The 17,292-nt window shown below is 42.6% G+C and overlaps 1 protein-coding gene across 5 annotated transcripts in view; it reads right to left on the reverse strand.

Moving 5' to 3' along the window:
- Window positions 1-17,292, reverse strand: part of TBC1D5 (TBC1 domain family member 5) — an 811,132-nt gene that overhangs the window by 657,482 nt on the left and 136,358 nt on the right. For all 5 annotated transcript variants that reach the window (XM_069729958.1, XM_069729963.1, XM_069729960.1 and 2 more), the window contains one exon: window positions 1,615-1,690. The gene's annotated coding sequence lies outside the window, so the exon portion shown is untranslated. The remainder of the gene's footprint in view (window positions 1-1,614; window positions 1,691-17,292) is intronic.

Consider the following 17,292-nt stretch of genomic DNA (forward strand, 5'->3'; position numbering starts at 1 on the left):
AGCGCAGGGCCGCGCTTAGTAACCCGATGTTTACCCTGGTTACCATCCTAAAAGTAAAAAAAAACAAACACTACATACTTACCTACAGCCGTCTGTCCTCCAGCGCTGTGCTCTGCTCTCCTCCTGTACTGGCTGTGAGCGTCGGTCAGCCGGAAAGCAGAGCGGTGACGTCACCGCTCTGCTTTCCGGCCGCTGTGCTCACACAGACAGTACAGGAGGAGTGCAGAGCACAGCGCTGGAGGACAGACGGCTGTAGGTAAGTATGTAGTGTTTGTTTTTTTTTACTTTTAGGATGGTAACCAGGGTAAACATCGGGTTACTAAGCGCGGCCCTGCGCTTAGTTACCCGATGTTTACCCTGGTTACCGGCATCGTTGGTCACTGGAGAGCGGTCTGTGTGACAGCTCTCCAGCGACCAAACAGCGACGCTGCAGCGATCCGGATCGTTGTCGGTATCGCTGCAGCGTCGCTAAGTGTGACGGTACCTTTAATGAAAAGGGCTACTGGAGTAAGAGGCATTCATTAAAAGGTGCACATCACTTAATAAATTAGTAATCTTTCAAGTGCCGTGTGCCTCTGGCAGAACTGTACATGCACATTTCTATACACATACACTGCACATACACATGTCAGCCTCCTCTTCAGCTCTAGACTCCAGTAGTTAAGAGACCTTTGGTGATATTATGGCCAAATGACTGTGATGCAGCCAAAGGTCCTTAAGCAGTGTTAACCTCAGAATAGGAACACTGGGGGCCCCTAAGAGAGTGAAACTGCACAGTTGGCTCTCTCTTCCCCATAACGACGATCCGGCATGCCAGCCTGTCTCCTGCTCAGTTCCTCTAGACTCCTGCAGTTAAGAGACATTTGGTGATATCATAGCCAAATGACTGTGATGCAGCCAAAGGTCCTTAAGCAGTGTTAACCTCAGAATAGAAACACTGGGGGCCCCTAAGAGAGAAATTGCCCAGTTGGCTCTCTCTTCCCCATAACGACGATCCGACATACCAGCCTGTCTCCTGCTCACTTTCTCTAGACTCCAACAGTTAAGAGACCTTTGGTGGCATCATGGTAACAGGACTGTGAAGTCACCAAAGGTCCTTAAGCAGTCTTAATCTGGAAATAGAAACACTGGGTGCCCCTAAGAAAGTGGGGTTATGGACAATCGCCCAGTTTGACTCCACCTAATGATGGTCCTGATTGTAACTAGTTCCTTATTTTTGGAGAAGGGATAATATTTAAAACATACTCCAAAAATCCTGTAAAAACATGCTAGGGCTTATTTTCGGGGTAGGTCTTATTTTCAGGGAAACAAGACAATTTATTGTTTTTATCCACCTTTACATTTTGAAAAAATTGCGAGAACTGGACAACCCATTAGAAGTCAGCATTTATGGGTAGGTTATAGAGAAGAAGTACAATCGCCCCGTTACATCCCCTTCTCCATACCATTACAGATGTGCCCATCCCTACCTATATTTCAATAAGGACCCCAATTTTTCATGATACAAATGCAATCCATTACAACATACACACCTGACAGGCAAGAAACTCACATCACAACCACTGGATGTACACATACAGACACATACAACATGGACGTTTATCAGCACAATACCTTGCTTTATAGTCTCCTGTCCCGTGAAAGGTGAACTTCAACCTCTTGATTAATCAAATTGTAGGAGTCAGCAAACCTAAGATGAGAAAAAAAAATGGATTTCAGATCCTACTATCAAAAAATGGTATTTATATAATTCTTTATCGATACAACTAGGCGTTCATGATTTTTAGCAACACCGCAACAGTTTCACAACTCTGGGAAATGGCTGTACTAAAAGGTTTGACCAACACCCCATTATTTAGGACACAATGGGGGGAGTTGATTAAAGCGAAGTGTGCCATATTCTGGCATAATTTTCGCCAAAAAAAGGCTTTCGTTACTTGCACCATTTTTTGCGTGTTTGTGCACCTTGTCGAACAAAAGGGCCTTAGAGCAGACTAAACCTATAGTTTTCTTATCGCTTCCTCCATTATCCAGGAAATGTCATGTGATTAAATATGCTAATTAGGGTGCTCGGTGCACCCATAGTGAGGCCACATGACTAAATACACCGCCCCACGCATAAGGTTCTGTAGGCATCCGCATTCTTCTATGTCGATTGATCTGGTAAACAAACTTCTTTTGAAGGGAACCAGTCACCATGAAAATGCGCTCCCATCTGCAAGCTCCATGTTATAGAGTAGGGAGGAACCGAGTAGATTAATATATAGTTTTCATCGTTTAATCCTTTGCTCTTTCTAGGATATTCTGTCCAGTGAATGGACCACCATCTCTGTATGTACTTACAAAGGAAGCAGTCAGTCACTGATAAGACCGCTCACCAGAGCCCATCAAAATGGGCTCCGACTCCACGACTCCGACTCCACAGCCCTAACGCTCACTGGACTGAAAATCCAGGAAAGAGCAGGGAATTAAATGATAAAAACACAAGGTACACTGAATTTTTTTTTTTCACAAAACTATATATCAATGTCCTCCGCTCCTCCGCTATAACATGGTGCCTGCAGATTAGACTACATTTTCATGGTGATGGGTTTCCTTAAGGGGCAGTTGGTGAGCCCATATAAAAAGACCTGTACAGAGTTTGATTAATTACTAAGTGATCATTGGATTAGAGAGAGAAAAAAACATTTTTTCAGGAAATAAATGGCTACCGTAAATTAAAAAAATTAAACATTTCCAAAAATTGTCAGTGCTGGTTGGAACAGATCATTTTAGCAGCGGAGACAGGACGATTACCTGACTCGCTAGTTGGGCAAATTAAATGTTAACGTTCAATTGAACTACTATAGGAGAACTGCTAGAAGTGTAGAAAAATCAATGGGCTAATTACCGTAATTAGGGTTTTAACCAAGGATGACAATACAAGATGCAAGCAAAGACTGGAGGAATATTAAAAGCCAATTTAAACCCATGTGGAGTAGAGGTTACAGCGAGTGTCTTCATGGTGACATTTTTGCTGCAGTTTTTAAGTCAAAGCTGGGAAAGGATCATAAACAGAGACTATGACTTCTCTAGGATCTACATTCATATGTTAGTCTAAAAATCTACATAAAAACATGTGTGAACGCAGCCTTAAGCCTGACCAGTTGCATAGACACCAGGTGAACCATTTAATGGTGGACCTTATTTAAAACAGACATTTTATAGGCGAAAATGCATATTAGCAGAGGAAACATAGCTTAGGCTACGTTCACATTTGCGCTGTTGGGTGCAGCGTCGTCGACGCAACCCACAACGCATATACACAACGCTGCGTTTTTTGACGCATGCGTTGACATAAAATAGTAATGGTCATGAATTTTGGCGCAGGGAAAACGCTACAAGTAGCATCGTCCGCGCCCTGTCTGGTGCGTCAAATTGACGCATGCGTCGTAAAACACAATACAACGCATACCGGCGCAAGTCCATGCGCCCCCCATGTTAAAGATAGGGGCGCATGACGCATGCGTCGACGACGCTGCGCCCGACAACGCAAATGTGAACGTAGCCTTACTGTTGAGGTCCAACTTCACAGAAATTTTTTTTATTTTAATTTCTTTCCCAAGCAGAAAGTTAATCAACTTTCTAAATAATCATTAAAATATTTTGACCGTTTTGCTGATGCAGAGTATCTATAAGTATTTTCTATACCCAAATACAAAAATTTTACAAATCTGTCCGAGCTCCTGGCTCTGACAGCTCTTTCCCACCTTCTCGAGATGTTAGAGACAGCAGCAGTGAGGAAGGGACTTGTACACAGAACTCCCTATTGTAGACAGAGGAGAAAGTATTTACAGTATCAGGGAGGGCAGAGAGAACAGGCTATACAAAAGGAGGAAAGTTCATAAAGAGGAAATAATTGAAGGATGGTTAGAAGCTGTGCTGATATATGAGCTAATGAAGAGAGCAACTTCCTGAATACACACGAACATCTCTTCCAGTCTACTTTACTGGAGAAGACACACTGGCTAGTGAAGCAACTACCTGCCTGTTACTTCTTACACCTGTTGTAAAAAAAAAATAAAAATAAACTAGTCCCAAATAACCCCTTTAAAGTCATGGTGGTCTTAAGAGATTGTACAGGGTTAAACAAACACACACAAGTGAATCCTTCCACAGGCTGAGAAAAGAAGTTGTAACACCAGGCATAAAAACACATTTAAAGTCTCAGAAAAGAGTTGAAGTACATAAATCAACTTATTAATACATTATTGATGAAGATATGTCTAACAGCTCAACAAAAAAGAATTTGTAGTCATTTTATTGAACACCTTTCTCCATCTACAGGGTACTGGTATAATGGTGGTGTGTGGCGACTGGTTGTCTTTGATGACATCACAAGCTATCAATGATAGAACAATAAAATCCTAATAAGTATCCCCCCCAAAAAACAGTAAGAACAAGAAACAAATAAACAATATCTTGATATATTTTACTTTGCTATAAAAACAGGAAAAAAACTTTGCTCCTTAACTTTACTGAGAACCACAGATAAGTTATAGGTAGAGAAACGAAGCCATGCGTGCTGATCACATCTTTCTCTGTGATTTACAGAAAGCAGCAGCTCGTTTTAATAAAAACATCCCAAAACATAAAATTGATTGAACCAACTGCTGTGCTGGGCATACACAACAGCTGATCAAAATCATTCAAGATTTTTATTCCTGTACTATTTCTTTCCTAGGAGCATATAAAGGGCTCGTGCTCTTCTGCCAGCCGAGCAGATTGATTCATAGTGCTTCAATTGTGATATATAAGAATTAATAACTCTATAATAATGGACATTACATTCCTTTTGTGGGCACAGATCCTGAGAATGATGCATAGGAGAGTGTTTGAGGCAGAGTCTGGGGCTCCGATAATGTTGTTTAGTTCCTAATTCTGTACTTTTATTGTAGTTTTTTTTCCTCCCTCTTTTTACACCAACTCTACATAAACTCCATACTCAAAAAAGCAATGAATTGGAATATGAGCATCATTATTATAGAACAAAGTATGTCAGAGAAGGGTTCAGTGGAGAAATGCATGGTTTCTAATGATGGTAGAAGCAATTTTGTGTATTCCATGAACAATATACACTGCTCAAAAAATAAAGGGAACACTTAAACAACAGAATATAACTCCAAGTAAATCAAACTTCTGTGAAATCAAACTGTCCACTTAGGAAGCAACACTGACAATCAATTTCACATGATGCTGTGCAAATGGAATAGACAGCAGATGGAAATTATTGGCAATTATCAAGACACACTCAAAAAAGGAGTGGTTCTGCAGGTGGGGATGCTTTCTGGCTGATGTTTTGGTCACTTTTAAATGTTGGTTGTGCTTTCACACTCGTGGTAACATGAGATGGACTCTACAACCCACACAAGTGGCTCAGGTAGTGCAGCTCATCCAGGATGGAACATCAATGCGAGCTGTGGCAAGAAGGTTTGCTGTGACTGTCAGCGTAGTGTCCAGAGGCGCTACCAGGAGACAGGCCAGTACACCAGGAGATGTGGAGGGGGCCGTAGGAGGGCAATACCCCAGCAGCAGGACCGCTACATCAGCCTTTGTGCAAGGAGGAACAGGGGGAGCATTGCCAGAGCCCTGCAAAATGACCTCCAGCGGGCCACAAATGTGCATGTGTCTGCACAAATGGTTAGAAACCGACTCCATGAGGATGGTCTTAGTGTCCAACGTCCACAGATAGGAGTTGTACTCACAGCCCAACACTGTGCAGGACGCTTGGCATGTGCCACAGAACACCAGGATTGGCAAATTCGCCAATGGCGCACTGTGCTCTTCACAGATGAAAGCAGGTTCACACTGAGCACATGTGACAGACGTGACAGTCTGGAGACGCCATGGAGAGCGATCTGCTGCCTGCAACATCCTTCAGCATGACCGGTTTGGCAGTGGGTCAGTAATGGTGTGGGGTAGCATTTCTTTGGAGGGTCGCACAGCCTTCCATGTGCTCACCAGTGGTAGCCTGACTGCCATTAGTTACCGAGATGAGATCATCAGACCCCTTGTGAGACCATATGCTGGTGCGGTTGGCCCTGGGTTCCTCCTAATGCTGGACAATGCCAGACCTCATGTGGCTGGAGTGTGTCAGTAGCTCCTGCAAGATTAAGGCATTGAAGCTATGGATTGGCCCGCCCATTCCCCAGACCTGAATCCGATTGAACACATCTGGGACATCATATCTCACACCATCCACCAACGTCAAGTTGCACCACAGACTGTCCAGGAGTTGGTGGATGCCTTAGACCAGGTCTGGGAAGAGATCCCTCAGGAGACCTTCCGCCGCCTCATCAGAAGCATGCCCAGGCATTGTAGGGAGGTCATACAGGCACTTGGTGGCCACACACACTACCGAGCATCATTTCCTTGTCTTGAGGCATTTCCACTGAAGCTGGATCAGCCTGTAATTTCATTTTCCGCTTTGATTTTGAGTATCATTCCAAATTCAGACGTCCATGGGATATTCATTTTGATTTACATTGATCATTTTTCTGTTTTATTCTTCTCAACGCATTACACTATGTAATGAATAAAGATTTGCAACTAGAATATTTAATTCAGTGATATCTAGGATGTGATTTTAGTGTTCCCTTTATTTTATTTTTTTTGAGCAGTGTATATTGAGAGAATACACAAAATATTGAGTGATCACTAAATGCTCTATTCACACAAACTATTTTCTTAAAGAGTAACATTACCTAAATTAATGTGCAATGTGGCATGAATATGCAAGATCTTATCCACATCTTAAACCTATAACACATATTATGGAGGCTTTTAAGATAAAGTAATTTTGGCTACAGGTTTCATAATTCGTATGTCGCTTTTGTTGACATGGAACAAAGAAAAATTATAAGTTCAGGCCCATAGCCTACATTGTGCAGGTCACCCAAAGATTACCCAAGACTTGTCAAACTTATAGATCTCATGGACTCCAAATGGAGTCAATTTAATTCAGTGTTATTACCCATATTGCGGATAATAAGTAGGAGAGCACACAGAACCACACAAGTGAGCTTAGACTCATTAACCTTGGCCACCAGCTCTGGTACCATCTTTAAAGGGAACCTGTCACCCCCAAAATCGAAGGTGAGCTAAGCCCACCAGCATCAGGGGCTTATCTACAGCATTCTGGAATGCTGTAGATAAGCCCCCGATGTATCCTAAAATATGAGAAAAAGAGGTTAGATTATAATCACCCAGGGGCGGTCCCGCTGCGGTCCTGGTCCGATGGGTGTCGTGGTCCGGTCCGTGGGTCTCCCATCTTCTTACGATGACGTCCTCTTCTTGCATTCACGTCGTGGCTCCTGCACAGGCGTACTTTGTCTGCCCTGTTGAGGGCAGTGCAAAGTACTGCAGTGCGCAGGCGCCGGGAAAGGTCAGAGAGGCCCGGCGCCTGCGCACAGCCTATCGGACAGGACCGCAGCGGGACTGCCCCTGGGTGAGTATAATCTAACCTCTTTTTCTCATCTTTCAGGATACATCGGGGCTTATCTGCAGGTGGGATTAGCTCACCTTCAATTTTGGGGGTGACAGGTTCCCTTTAAATAGTGGCAATGCTGACAACCAATTGTCTGACCCAGATGTCATCTCTTCACCTTTCAGAATTTCAGTGTGTCTATCACCTATATCCACAACCTTCTCCTCCCATTTTCCTAAATATTTTGCAGTCCCATCTGAGAGCTGCATAATGTAAAGACAGACACCATTTTATCAGCGAGATTATTGTTGAGAGGACTAGCACATCTGCAGCAATGTACTTCTTGACATTCATGATCTCTGTTTATTCTCAAACTCATTATTGGCAGCTTTCTGCCTATGCACAGTGTACACAGAAAGCCATTACTCACTGGTGTGGGCATGGTTATATAGAGCTCAGTATTCAGAGAACTGCTAGATCTGCAGCAGATAAAACAGGGATTTTAGAGGGTTATGTAATCCTTTGTTGACATACAGGCAGTCCTTCTTGCTCTGTTACATCTGATCCATCCCTCTACAGGATTCAGACAGAATGAGTTGAGCTGGCCACTCTGCCTCTGATTGGGAAGGAGCTGCCATTAAATGACTGACCGTGTGTCTGAGCACGGAAGCTCAGATAACAGACTGCGCTGACCTCTGTCCTGATCCATCTGATGCTTTCTTGTTCTAGCCCATGAAATTAACAATTGCAGCAAAGTACTTATCATTAGAAAGCACACTGCAGTGCTTGTCAATTAAAGGGCATGGCACGAATGCTCCAAATCATCATCAGGGTTAGGGCAAAGAACAGTGAAGTCTGGCATATTAGCAGACTAATCCAACCGATTCTTTGGAGCGCCGGTGTCAGACCCTTCAATTGACAAGTGCTGCAAAGTGCTTTGTAATGGCAATCCATAACGTAAAGCTTCTCGACTGAAAGGACCGATGCTCCAAAGCACCAGCAAGATCCATCAAGACTGATTTTACGTGCTCAGACTCCCGCCAATCATGGTCAGTGATGTTCTCTTCTCATTCTGTCCGAATCCTGTGCCCAGGTGAGGGCAAACATGGACTAGTGCATATACGTCAACAGAGGGTTACGTGACCCACCTACACCATAGAGGAAGCACAGGGAAGGAAAGAATAATAGAAAAACTATTGTTATCAAGAGGTTGGACATATAAGAGGGTCAAATAATAGTGGAAAACCCCACTGACACTTCGTGCTGACTCCAACTCAAAACCATTTCTCAAATCCTCTATTTTCTCACCTTTGAATTGGAGTGACAGAGGTTTCAGAACTTCATACAGTTCTTTAAGCTCATTTACATATCAAGTCAAATGCTGATTTCTCAGTATTGGAGGAACGGGCTGGACTTGTCTTTGGAAAAGGTACATGAATAGCTTGGAGATGAAATCCTGAGGACAGATTCCCTCTAAAGTGTTGGAAGTGAATCCACATACCGGGCCATCCAAGGTTATGGTACTGATGCCCTCTCAATAGGCACAGCTGACTGGTCTGCAAACCTGCCGATAGATTCCCTGTAAAGTATCAGCAATAGCTGAATGCAGAGCAGGCCCGCTACTGTAATGTCACATTCCTTGGGGCTGGAGTCCTATTAGCAAGCTATACCGTTCTTACAGCTGTCTAGTCTTCAGTCTTAGCTAATAGACTACTGGCAGACCGGCTGAGAAGTTACTGGCAGGCGTCCATTCTCAGATCGCTTCCCAAACCAGCAGGAGAAATTCAATTTATGACAGCAAATTGAGGAGCTGCTATTTGTGCAATTTCCCACCATTTTTATAAAGTATCTTCTACTGCAGCCATTCTGTGATAAGTCACCATTGCAGTGTTCTGATTCTGTGCACAGGACGACGGGAGCTTTCCAAGGAGACAGACAAATGCTAGAAATATCAGATGGCACAGCCCATAAGAAAAGATAAAACTATCTTGGTGCACCATTGTTTTCTGGGATTATTCCTTACATATGGGAGTTAATATACTTTTAAGACAGCACAGTGGCTCAGTGGTTAGCACTACAGCCTTGCAGCGCTGGGGTCCTGGGTTCAAATCCCACCAAGGACAACATCTGCAAGGTGTTTGTATGTTCATCCCGTGTTTGCGTGGGTTTCCTCTGGGCTCTCCGGTTTCCTCCCACATTCCAAAGACATACTGATGGGGATTCTAGATAGTGAGCCCCATCGGGGACAGCAATGATAATGTGTGCAAAATTGTAAAGTGCTGCAGAATATGTTAGCGCTATATAAAAAATAAAGATTATTTATTATTTTATTTAGTATACCGTATATTAAATTACCTCTCCAGTATTTTATTTTATTTCAGGGATGGAGTAGTGCCACTAATCTAAATTCCCTGCCCCTAGTAGTATAACTACCAGCAGACATCTTCAGCTCTTCCCAGTGCCACGCTGGTCCTGTGCCGCCACCTTGTGACTGCACCTTCTGACTGATTGAAGGTCAGAGGTAATAATCACAAGCTCTCAATGTAAGTTCATGAGAGCCTGGTTCTGGCCTCGCTCTGTCTTTCATAGACTTACAATGAGTTGTGATTTCAGGATTGTCCGGCAAGCACTGAAGCGATCTGGCAGGTCACAAAACTGCTGGAGGCTGAGAGGAGCAGCGCCGATACAGCTGAAGACGGCAGCTGGTGAGCATAATACAAGGAAGGGTTCATATTTTTCTAAATTCAATATTTTGTGTAGCATTGCCAAATCACAAGGTCTCATATGAGGTTTACTAATTTCTTAAGGGCTAATATTTTCATATCTCATATATAATGTATTGAGAAACTGTTCGTGCTAAGGGAAGTTATTAAGACAAAGCCATTATAAGGTAAAGAACTCCTAACATGTTCACCAGAAGAGGCGGCGCATAGAAATTTCCAATTTGTCTGCAAATGTTATAAGAAAAGCTACTCAAAGAAGCATAAACGGAATTGATTTGCTCACAGATTGTGTGACACAAGCGCTTAGAATAGTAAGGGCCTAGTCTCTTGATTTGGCCTCACTGGTGATCCCGCAATCTGACTTTGGGTCAGAACTAGTGATGAGCGATTGTGCTCGGATAAGGAGCTATCGGAGAGTGCTCGAATATTATGTTTGAGTCCATGCGGCTGCAAGTCAAGAGGATGTTCGACAACAGTAACACACGCGGGTATTACCTGATTGTTAGGTGATCCGTGCATGTGCTGCCAGTGTTGAACACCATATCTGAGCGCGCTCGCCACTAGTTAGAACAAAAACAGCTACAACAGCTGCAATAAAAAACAAACCTCTGCAGCGGCGCTTTAAAACCGTCTCATCTGTAAAGATCAAGAGACAACTATTTACAAAAACTTCTTTCTCGATTATTTCTCATTTCATATTCTTCTCCGCAGACCTGACTACTCCTCTTTTTTTTTTACATTCCTTACAAATCTGGTGGTTCTTCAACCTATCGGCGAAACAAACAAACAATTTTACCTTTTTCTATTTCGAAAACTCCAACTCGGTGGCTTTTTTTTCCTTTTATTGCTGAAGCAATTTTATTTGTGTCACGGTGAAGGACAAAGATAAGCCAACTGTTTAGATTCTTCCCCTTTATGTTGCGGCTTTGATCACTAACAATGCTGCGTGAACAGTCAACAGAAGGCTGACATTTCATAAAATATGCAGTGATAAAAACTAATACTGCAGCATCTGGGAACAATATATAAAATGCAGAAACACACCTAATAACTGATCTTAAATTACAAGTTACGAAAATCCATAAAGCCAGATTACAACTTGTGGGGTTTTTTTTCTCTTCTTCATAACGACAAAGTTTTCTAGGAACGTAAGGACAAAGCATTACTGTTCTTTTTTTTAAGGAACATCTCCTAATTAAAGAAGGTTTTGTTTTCTACACAATTTACAAGTGCTTTTAGTTTCTTTTTTGTTTTACAGTACACTACTAATTTCCATTACAAAAACCAAACTAAAACTGCAGAAAATAATACGATTAAAGAAACGAGACAGAAAACAGAATATAAGTGGAATTTTTTGAAGGATATCAAAAACCAGCAGCAGCTGCGTGTCTCAGAATGGAAGAACTAGCAGCCATCTTTTTGTAGATGGTATAAAGTGTGGCTTTAGATCAGCCAGAAGGCAGACACAGGTGTTCTAACGTGAGAGGATCATATCAAGGAGTGGAAATTAATGTAGGACCGAGGATTGGAATGGGTGCTCGCATTAAAAAGCTAGGAGAACTTTTGTAAACATTTATTATTGTCTCAATACATAGGGGAAAAAAGGGCTGAATGTAAATGGCCTGCCGTTTAGTGTGCACAGCTCCTATGCAGACCAGTGTAGTAAGTTCATAAATGGCTACCGTTTGTAGTTGGCTGTGATAGTGATGTCTAATGATTAGGGATGAGCGGACTTGTAGAAGTTCGGGTTCTGGTACTCGGCCTTTATTCCAAACTTCAACGAGAACCCCTTTGAAAACAATGGTGCCCGGACTCACGCACTCACTCAGTCACGCACTCACTCAGTCACCCACTCACTCAGTCACCCACTCACTCAGTCACCCACTCACTCACTCAGTCACCCACTCACTCAGTCACCCACTCACTCAGTCACGCACTCACTCAGTCACCCACTCACTCAGTCACCCACTCACTCAGTCACCCACTCACTCAGTCACCCACTCACTCAGTCAGTCACCCACTCACTCAGTCACCCACTCACTCAGTCACCCACGCACTCAGTCACCCACTCACTCAGTCACCCACTCACTCAGTCACCCACTCACTCAGTCACGCACTCACTTGCGTACTCTCACTCACGCACACACTCACACACGCATTCCCCCTATGGAACTCAGAACATAGAATGTAAGTCCGTAGATTGTAAGTCCGCCAGGACAGGGTCCTCGCCCCTCTGTACCAGTCTGTCATTGTAAATTTGTTTACTGTAAATGATATCGATAACTCTGTACATAACCCCTTTCTCATGTACAGCACCATGGAATTAATGGTGCTATATAAATAAATAATAATAACAATGCAACGGACTTCTGGGGGAAATCAGTGATCGGCGTTTAGCACCTTAGTAACAACTCCGTTACTAACTGTCTGGTTGTCTGCAGCGGTTTTACTGGCAAGAGATCAGGCTTTAGCAGAAAAAACACAGAAAAAATGAATGTGTTGGCACTAAAAATGTAGCAAAATAGGTGCTTTTTTGATGTTTTTTGGCACTTTTATTACATTTATTTTGCACGCTTTTTTCTCAGTTGTCGGTACAGGTGAAATCTGCGGCAAAAACACTGCAGGAATTGACATGCTGCAAACTTAAATCTGTAAGGAAAAGAATAAGCAACGTGTGCATGAGACTTCCAGAATCTTATTGATGGGACTAGGAAATCCTTCATGTTTTGTGGCAAATCTGCGCAGAAAAACCAAGACTAGTGATGAGCAAATATACTCGTTACTCGAGATTTTCTGAGCACGCTCGGGTGTCCTCCGAGTATTTTTTACTGCTCGGAGATTTAGTTTTCATCGCCTCAGCTGAATGATTTACATCTGTTAGCCAAAATAAGTACATGTGGGGGTTGCCTGGTTGCTAGGGAATCCCCACATGTAATCAAGCAGGCTAGTTGCTGTCAATCATCCAGCTGTGGCGAAAAAAACTAAATCTCCGAGCACTAAAAAATACTCGGAGGACACCCGAGCGTGCTCGGGAAAGCTCGATTAATGAGTATATTCGCTCATCACTAACCAAGACAAAACTGCAACGTGTGCACCGGCACTAAGGGCTTTATTTTGGTCTGTGCTGCAGAACTATTAATTATGCTTGTAAGAGTTTTGCCGATTCCTGGGCATGTATTTCGGATAACGGAGGTCAACTTCCACATTGAGAAGCGCTGACATACAGACCAAGCCTTACACTCAGTTAGATGCCGGACACTTAGGCATACAGTGATACATTTGTTGAAAACCATTCCATCCTGCACTCCTTCCTCAGACTATCCTTAGCCATACTTCCATCAGCCATGACGGGTGCAGACACACGAGAACGCAGGCTTTTTGGCTCCCTGACAAGCGAGATCATCAACCTCCTGTATTCCTCAGTTTCTATTACTTCCTTTTCCACCCGCGTGTGAGGCGTAACACAGAAAAGTGGAAAGTGTTACACAAAAGCCATATGTAGTGTTTGATGAACTCTGGAGACGGAAACAAGGCAGAACAACAGTTCGGCATGTGGGAGGTAATTGTCCTCGCACTTATAATTAGCATTAGAATTTTAGGGGCTTTGCTGCCTAATACCCACCCACCGCCTGTTATCCTTACCATGGTTACTGCCACTTATTAGACAGAAATATTTTATCAACACCATATAATTGGTTCCTTGCGCCGTCTTGTAATAAAATAAACATTAATGGGAACTCTGCTTCGCGTTTCCATTTGGACAAGATCCACATTAAGTAACAATTCTGGGATGACGGTATAATTGCAATATTTATATCTAATAACAGACATGGATCTTCATCTGGAAATAAATGCTCATTTTTATCTTTTCAGACTTACTGGGGAAAGTTATTTTAAGGCATAATAAAACAATTGGAAGAGAAATCTAACGATCTGACACCCTTTAAGTGCCGGCAGACTTCTTACTGCATCTGTAACAAAAAGGCACCTGCAAGTAAAATAAAAAAGTGGGGTGTGATCTGCACCCATGCCAAGCGATGTATTAGGAAAATGGCTTAACTAACAATTCTAGAATACAGGGGCATTAAAGGGGCTGTGTCATCTACTTATATAACTGCAAAGTGCTGGTAAATAAAGAATTTTGCAATTTACTCCTTATTAAAGATCCTTTTTGTTTTCAAGAATTGAGAGATTTTGAATGAAAATGTATGGTGTATAAAAGGTGGCCAGTCTCCTAAGCAAGGTGTGCAGCGATTGCAAGCTCTCTGCCATCTTTTCAGATGATTTAATCAGCTATCATGCGCCCCTAACAGCAGCGGGTGGAATTTTGATCCAAACGCAGATGTTAACAGGTTAAATTGCTGCTGTCATTGGGGATCTGCTACGAGTGCCGCCCTGTTGAAGATAGACATAGCAGGTCGGACGATCACAGCTTCAAGTCTCCTAAGCGAACTATTAAGCCAGTAAAAAGTGTTAATAAAAAAAAGTTCTTAAAAAAATAAAATAAAAAATACACGCTCAAACCACCTCCTTTTGCCAGCTTCAGAATAATACAGTAAAATACAGTAATAAAAAATACAAATACTTGGTATCACTGTGTTCAGAATTACCCGATCTATCAAAATATAAAAAGAAATAATCCAACCGGTAAACAGCGTAACGAGACAAAAAAAATCAAAACACCACAATTAAGTTATTTTTTAGCTGCCGTAAGATAGCAATAAAATGAAATCAAAAGATTTTATGCCCTAAAATGGTATCAATAAAAAACGACATCTCGGCATGCAAAAAAAGGGACTCACCCAGCCCCAGATCCTGAATAATGGAGACGCTACGGGTTATCAAAACATGGCGCTATGTCTTTTTATTTTTTGTTTTTTTTTCAAACTTTGGTGTTTCTTTACCACTTACATAAAAAATAACCTGCACATGATTGGCATCTGCGAACTTGCAATGATCTGGAGACTCATAATGAAAGGTCAGTATTAGCATTTAGTGAACGTGGTATAAAAAAAAAAAAAATAAATAAAAATTGAATTGCACTTTTTTTTTGCACTTGGAATTTTTGATCCCATTTTTCAGTACACTATATATGGCTAAATCAATAGTGTCGTTCAACTCGTCCCACAAAAAACAAGCCCTCACATGGCCATATTGATTCAAAAATAACAACGCTATGGCTCTGGGAAGAAGGGGAGCAAAAAACGAAAAGGCAAAATCGGAAAAGCCCAAGGTGGTGAAGGGGTTAAAGAACAAGCAGGTAAGTGCGGCACCAATGACCAAATATTACAGCCTGTTGCGGGGATTGCCCCTACTCTGACTGATGTAGAGCCGGATCTGCCGACTCCTTTAATATATTGAATTATAACCTTTTTAAGGTACTGTTCCTGACTCAGACACAATGGGGGCAATTCATTCTTGCTACAACTCATGGCAGCCCAATAACAGACACGGATGATTTATGGTAGGAATTCTAGTGACAAGTTCTTTTGGAAACCAAAAGAAATCTGACCTGGTGGATTATTAGGCCAATCCCGTAGTTCATGGGGACTTGGATTCCACTTGACTGTACCAGATCAAAAATATGTTCGATTACTCCCAGGCGAGGTGTATGGCATAAGAGCTCAGCCTTATTCCCTTAAAATGGACTTATAAGAGACAGCCCATGGAAATTAATTTTGGGTTGCATTGATACTCCCCTCCCCCTCCAAACAAAAAAAAAAGGATGGCTAATATAAAGCATGCTCATATAACACAGTTAAGTACATCTTTATTCTTTATACCATAGGACCTTAATAATGTTGAACTCTATGATTACAGCAAGGACCCTCAATATGAGAGTGCGGCCAGTGGGAGAATACAGCAGCGGGTCTGAGGATCCAAACTGACCATGTCATCTTACAGGACTTGTATCTATGACACTACGCGCACAAATGAACCCATGGTACTCTTGGTTAAGACCGACCAATATTGTTGAAATGCTCGCTGTACCTTCAGACAAAGATCTGATTTGCTAATTACATTTTCAAATCATGCTATTTAAAAGAAATGTTATCTTAACGCTGAAAAAAAATCACCCCAAAGTGCTACGAGACGCTTCTCTTCTGTATAGCTTGTGAAATCCATCTAGCAGAAGAAAGCTGGAAACGGATTACAAGAAGTGGACGTAGGTCTTTGTCTCTCTGCATCTGCGCTCGTGTCTGTCAAACACTATCCATGTGTAACACATAGGGCGGCTTTCAATTCAAGCCACCAGAAAAAGAATTAGAATGCATGATTGGAAAGTTCTAGCACAGTTAGTGCTGGCAGAATGCCGATAGGCATAGAAAACAAATGGAGAACAAGCTATAGAGAATAACAATTGTGAGAGTTCTTGGACAGACTAGACTATGAGTATTAAAAGCAGCCTGGGGATAAGAGTAACAAGACATGCTTTTCTAAGGGTTGTGTATAAAAGGACAAATACGCTTTAAAAGAAGCTCTTCCATCACATTTTGTATCCACTTAATATATTGCAATCATCATATTATACAGCACTGTGGCCTTGCAATTGCTCATTTTGCTCTTCTAACGTTTTAATTCCTCTCTTTTCCATTAGGTCTGATTAAAAACTGACTAGCTGAATCCTTCTAAGCGGTATGTAGAAATAGGAAGTCTCTGTTCCCTGCATGAGTCATCATTAGAACTAGAGTTCTACATCTCTGCAGTGACTACTGCTAAGGGGGAGGAGCGGAGCAGCTGGGTCCGCAGCTAAGAGGAGAGGGTGGAGCTTAGGAGGGGGAGGAGCTGAGCAGCTCGGTCCGCAGGTAAGAGGAGAGGGAGGAGCTGAGCAGCTGGGTCCACAGCTAAGAGGAGAGGGTGAAGCTTAGGAGGGGGAGGAGCTGAGCAGCTGGGTCCGCAGCTGAGGTGGGGTGGAGCTTAGGAGGGGGAGGAGCTGAGCAGCTGCATCTGCAACTGAGGAGGGGGAGCCTAGGAGGGGGAGGAGCTGATCAGCTGGGTCCAGAGCTGAGGAGGCGGTGGAGCTGGGCTGCCAGGAACTTTGTAGTGATGTAGAATTGTAGTTCTGTTGATGACTCGTGGAATGAGAAGAGACTTTGTGTTTGT

This window comes from Ranitomeya imitator, chromosome 6 (genome assembly GCF_032444005.1).
Source record: "Ranitomeya imitator isolate aRanImi1 chromosome 6, aRanImi1.pri, whole genome shotgun sequence".
Taxonomy (NCBI): Eukaryota; Metazoa; Chordata; class Amphibia; order Anura; family Dendrobatidae; genus Ranitomeya; species Ranitomeya imitator.